The sequence below is a fragment of the Arachis duranensis genome, chromosome 3 (assembly GCF_000817695.3).
Source record: "Arachis duranensis cultivar V14167 chromosome 3, aradu.V14167.gnm2.J7QH, whole genome shotgun sequence".
Lineage (NCBI taxonomy): Eukaryota > Viridiplantae > Streptophyta > Magnoliopsida > Fabales > Fabaceae > Arachis > Arachis duranensis.
The window spans coordinates 106,952,232-106,958,274 of NC_029774.3; positions in this window are offsets into that span (position 1 = coordinate 106,952,232).

Here is a 6,043-nt window from a genome sequence, read left to right on the forward strand (position 1 = left end):
CAGATGCCTATTTATGGATTAGTGAGAATCTAGGCTGGATACTTGGTGAAAAGGAGTTTAGGATGCTTAGTGAGTTTTTATTGCAGTGCATTGTATTTATTTGGCACTTTTACCGTACTGGGAACCCATGGGCCCGGGGTTCTCATTCCGTATATATCTCTTGTTTTTCAGATACAGGTTCAGGTGCTCAAAAGTGAGCTGCGGTTCGTCTGAGAGACGGCGAAGATATTTATTTTCTCTACTTTGTGTTTTGCTTAGAATCTCTCCACCTTTGTTTTGAAGATATTATGTTATGTGTTGAACTCTTTTGGAACTTGCCTATAGAGGCTCTTATGTTTTCTTTGGGAGAGATTAGGATGTTCTGTTGTCAACTACTTTCATACTGTACCCTAGCCGGCCTAAACTTCGCGGGTCGCGACTAGTGGCTATTTACTTATGTTATATATATCTATCTGTTATCTATCTCTTAATCTCCTTTATGCCTTGTCCGTATATCGCTTTCGGCTTCACGTCTTATCTTTTCGTTGTCGAAACGTGAGTGATACGTCTTCGCGATTTTATTTCTACTCTTTTCAGGCTTCTCAATTAATATTCCCTTCAAAATTACCTATATTTATATATTAAAAATCCACCTGAGAGTCGTAGCATCGTAATATCATTGACTTATGACTCGAGCATAAGGATTTGAATATTAGGGTGTTACAGTTGCCAAGAGGATTGATCAAATCCTTGTGGCTCCTCCCACCTTTGAGTGTCCCAACCTTGATGCATGTTCTCATTGTAATCTCCTCTTCCTGCAACACAACTGTAACCAGACTCATAGCCAAAGGGGTGAGAGTTCATAGTAGTAATAAAAACAAAAACTAATAAAAATAAGCAACTAAGTCCTAAAGCTAACAAAAACTAACAAGAAAGCAAAAGCAAATATTTATAATAACCAATAATAAGGCACACGTTTACAAATTTCCCGGCAACAGCGCCATTTTTGACGATCGGATCTTTGCTAGTAAAGAATTCACAAAAGTAATCACATTGTAAGTATAGTTTCTAAACCAACAAATAATCCTTTCATACAAAAACTTGTTTGTTACAAATAACAAACCCCTAATAAAATTGATAACCGAAGTAATTAAACCTCGGGTCGTCTCTCAAGGAATTGCAGGGAAGTGTTCTTATAATTGGTTATGCAAAGGTATCTTTTGGGGGTTTTTTTAAGATAAGAAGCAAGAATAGTAAATGGTAATGAAAATCAAATGACTAGAAAAGCTCTTGGCAAGGTATAAGAACTAAAAGTCCTATCCTAGCTATCCTTATCAATTATGATGAGAATTGTTCACTGCTCCCACTTAGTTAACCCTCTAGTTACGAAGGTATGTCAAGTGGATAAATCAATAGAATCCTCAAGTCCTAGTCAACTCCCAAGGGAAGACTAGAGTTAGTGGAATTCAAGTTGATTAGCAATCTTCAATTATCAATCAACAAGGGAGTTTGATAACTCAAGAGTCTCTAATTACTCAACCAATGCCAAGAGATTCAATAACAACAAATGGAGAAACAAACAATAAACATGAAATACCTCAAATTGCATTAATAAGAGAAATCAAATCTAACATGAGAATTCATAAACTAAAGTAATAGAATAAATAAAAGTAGAAGAAAAACTAAATTAAAGGAACATTTAACCTAGAATTGGGAAGAAATAAACGTAAAACTAAGAGAAATCTTAAATCCTAAAACCTAGAGAGAGGAGAGAGCCTCTCTCTCTCTAGAAAACTATATGTAAAACCTAAATTTTTGAATAATGAGAAGTTGTTTCTGATTCCTCCATTCTGCTACCTCTAATCTGTGTTTTCTGGGCCAAAAACTGGGTCAAAATAGCCCATAAATCGCCCCCAGCGATTTCTGTACTTTCTACACGTGGCCCATGTCACGCGTATGCGTAGGTCACGCATACGCGTCGTTTGACGAAACCCCTTGTCACACGCATATGCGTCGCTTGTCTTCTGCGCTAGGCACGCATACGCGTAGTCCACGCATGCGTGTCGCTGCCAGCTTCTCAAAACTTCATTTTTGCACGTTCCTTCCTGCTTTTGCATGTTTCCTTTCCATTCTCTAAGCCATTCCTGCCCTATACAGCCTGAAATCACTTAACACACATATCAAGGCATCGAATGGTAATAAGAGAGGGTTAAAAATATTGAATTAAAGGCCAAGAAACATATTTTCAATCATAGCACAAAATCAAGAAGGAAAATGTAAAACATGCAATTTACATGAATAAGTGTGAGAATAGTGGATAAAATCCACTCAATTAAGCACGAGATGCACCACGAAATAGTGTTGCATCAGGAGCTATGTCTATTTGTATGGATTGATTATTTTTTTTATTTTAATTCATGTACTGATTTATAATTCAAGAATTATTTTCGTTCTTTATCTTATGAATTTGGGTGGAACGGAAGTATGACCCTTGTTCTAATTGAGTTCTTGTATAACTTGGAAAAGCTCTTTACTTGAACAACAGCTTGAAAATAATTTTTCCTAAACTTCTAATTATCTAGGCTTAACGAGATATGTAACATATAATCCTCTTATATTTGGGTAATTAGGATTTTTGTGGCATATAAACTAGAATTGAACTTCACCCTCTAATTGGAATTAAGTGACCAAGGAATTGGCGGTTGATGAATTTTAGAGGAGACTAAAAAGGCCTAAGGAATTAAGGTTTAGTCACATATAGTTTGCCATTAATTAAATCTTGCATGATTAAAATAGTTAGTAAGAAAACTCAATCCGGAAAATAGATAACTCTGAAGTCTTAACTGTTTCTCCATATATTATTCACAACTTGTTTACTGCTTGCTTTCTGGTATTCTGATTTACTGTTTAATACTTTTGAACTCTCAACACCATTTTCTGCTTGTCTAACTAAGTAAATTAATCAACCATTGTTGCTTAGTCCATCAATCCTCATAGGATCTACTCTAATTCACTTGAGGTACTACTTGGTACGACTCGGTGCATTTGCCGGTTAGTTTGTAGGTTATAAATTCCGCACCATTCTCTCTCTTGAGTTTGAAGGATTAGAATTTAGAATTTTCTATCTTGAATTTTGAAGGATTCTGTTATTATTGATGAATTTTTTAATCTGAGTATATTATTATTGTTGATTCTGTGTTAGTTTTGTTTGATTTTTTTGAAATTAAAAACATAGTTGGTGTTGTTGTTATGATGGATTTTTGAATCTGGATATAATGTTATTGTTGATTCTATGTTGGTTTTGTTTGATTTTTTTAAATTAAAAAAATTGTTGGTATTGTTGTTGTTGAAGATTTGGGTGGAGAGATTGGAGTAGGAAGGAGGCTGAGGTAGAAGCTGAAGTGAACAATGGAGTGAGGAAGGTAAAGGGAAAAGATTATGATGAAGGGTATTTTAGCCTAAAATTTTAAAAAATAATTATTTTATAACGTTTTGTAACGTTAAAGATGATTTTAATAACAAAAAAAGGTTGGGGACGAATTTGATTTTCACCCCAAACCTTAGAGACGAAAAAAGTACTTAACCCTTCAAATTTACTTAAGCTCTAAGAATTAGGTGAACTCTTGTATTTGATAACTTTGACATGTGTTTACACTCCCAAGACATCAAGTACATAAATTCATCTTAGTCAAATTAACATATTGCCATTTATGTTTGTTAATACTTCCAATTTTTTTGCACATAATCCCATTATGTATCCAACCCCTCACTTATCATGTTATAAAGCATTTGATTGGCAAGACCTTAAATCTATTCATTTAAAATTCTAATTTATTTGTTGTTTTCTTCTTTTTATGAATATGATGCTTATTTAAGATTATAAATTTACCAGATGTTTCACTTACTTGAATTATGATTGTTGGTCCCTAGAGGAAGATATGCTCTTGTGCGAGGTAATTAGGAACTTCATTTGAACTTCATTTGAAACAATTAATGAATATGACTTTGAAATTTGGACTTTCATCTTTTTCTTTATATGTTTCTGTTTTTTTTTTTTTTGAAATAATTAATGAAGTGTTTTTCTTATATCAGCCTCATCATCAACAGCCAAAGAGAATATTACAAGCCTTCCAATCTGAAAATTGAAGTCAAAGCCAAGGCATTGGAAGCAATATGAAGCTGGCTCAATTTTAGATCACCTACCTAGACTATATAATCAAATACTACGTGTAAACCAATTAGTTTAGACAGAATTTTAAGAGAAAAAAATGGTACAATGCTGAGACTTTGATACTTACTATCAGATTTATATAGGTTAGTTTGAGTTTATTGACAAAATAATGCTAACATTGTTTTAGTCATTTATTTAACTGAATGTTAATTGTTGATACTTCTTTTATATTTTAATAGTTGTATTTTGTCGCATATTATTTACATTTATTAACAGATTAATTATCTATGAAATTTGCTGCAAAAGTTACTGTGATTTTTGTTGCGAATATCGTTATTTTTTGGGATTCGATGCAAAGATTAGCTGCCAATTTTGACACAAATTAATTATTCGTGAAATTTGCCACGAAAGTTAGCCATAATTTTTGTTGCGAATTTTATTACTTGTGAAGTTTGTCGCAATAATTATCTGCGAATTTTGCTATAGATTAATTATCTGCGAAATTTGTTGCAAAAGTTAGCTGCGATTTTTATGCAAATTTTGTTAGTTGCAGAGTTTTGCTACAACAATTACTTGAGGATTTAGCTGCAAATTTCATTCATGAAAAAAATTGCAGCTAAAATTACAACAAAATTGGACAAAACTCTTTGATTTTTCACAAAATTACCTACGAATATCACAAGGTTTTCGCGGCAAAAATCGCAGGTAAATTACCTGCAAAATTAAAAAACCGCAGCAACAGTTATCCATAAGCTCATATAATGCGGATTTAAATTCGCAGGAAAATGTGCAGCTAATATGCTATTTTTAGTAGTATTCCAAACTTATTAGAGACCGCTAAATTTCCTTTCCCAGTTAGAAGGCCTATTACATTTGCAATTTTAAAATTACAAAGTATTACTACCTTAAAAATTATCAAAATAAGTTGATACAAATAATTCATATATGAATTATACAACTATTAGCTATCAAGTGCGAGTTTTCTCTTTTTTCTTGGAGTATTTTCTCGTACGATTCAAAGCAAAATGATTTTATCAGGATTGAGGAATCTTCAACCGAATGCAAAATGATATCCTTCCTGAAGTAAACTTTATATTCATGCCTTGTTGGCTTGAACCTAATATTATGTTGACTTACGCTAAGATTAGTCATAATATAAACACTTCTTTTAGATATCCTTTTCCCAAATAGGGATACCTTTTGACTTTTTATTGTGCATTGTATATGAAAACCTTGTAGAGTAATATCACAACAAAAAAGTTAAAACTAATAAAAATAGAAAATTAATTTAAGGGTAAAGTTTATTTTTTGTCCTAAAGTTTGGTAAAAGTTTTAAAAATACCCCTAAGTTTTATTTTGTTTCAATTTTGTCCCAAAAGTTTTCGATTTGCATCAAATATACCCTCAACGGCTAAATTTTCAAAAAAATTAAGACCAATCTAACAATAATGCATGAAAATTATGCTTGATTTGCTTGTGTTGAGGGTTGTTCTTATGAAATTGTTGTTGAATTGGTCTTAAATTTTTTGTAAAATTAGCTGTTAGGGGTATATTTGATGCAAATCGAAAACTTTTGGGACAAAATTGAAACAAAATAAAACTTAGAGATATTTTTGAAATTTTTGTCAAACTTCAATGACAAAAAATATACTTTATCCTTAATTTAAAAATAATATATCGGAGCTTTTTGTGTATGCGTTTCAAATTGCTTGACACTCCATAATTAAATTATTCTAATTTTAAGTTTGTAAACTTTATGCCTATATGTTGCCTTGATATTCTTAATAAGATCATACTTGCAAAAAAATTAAAATAAAATAAAATAATACAATTAAAAAGATTAAAAAAATTACATTTAATATTATATTAAACTCAAGATTAGAACATAACCTA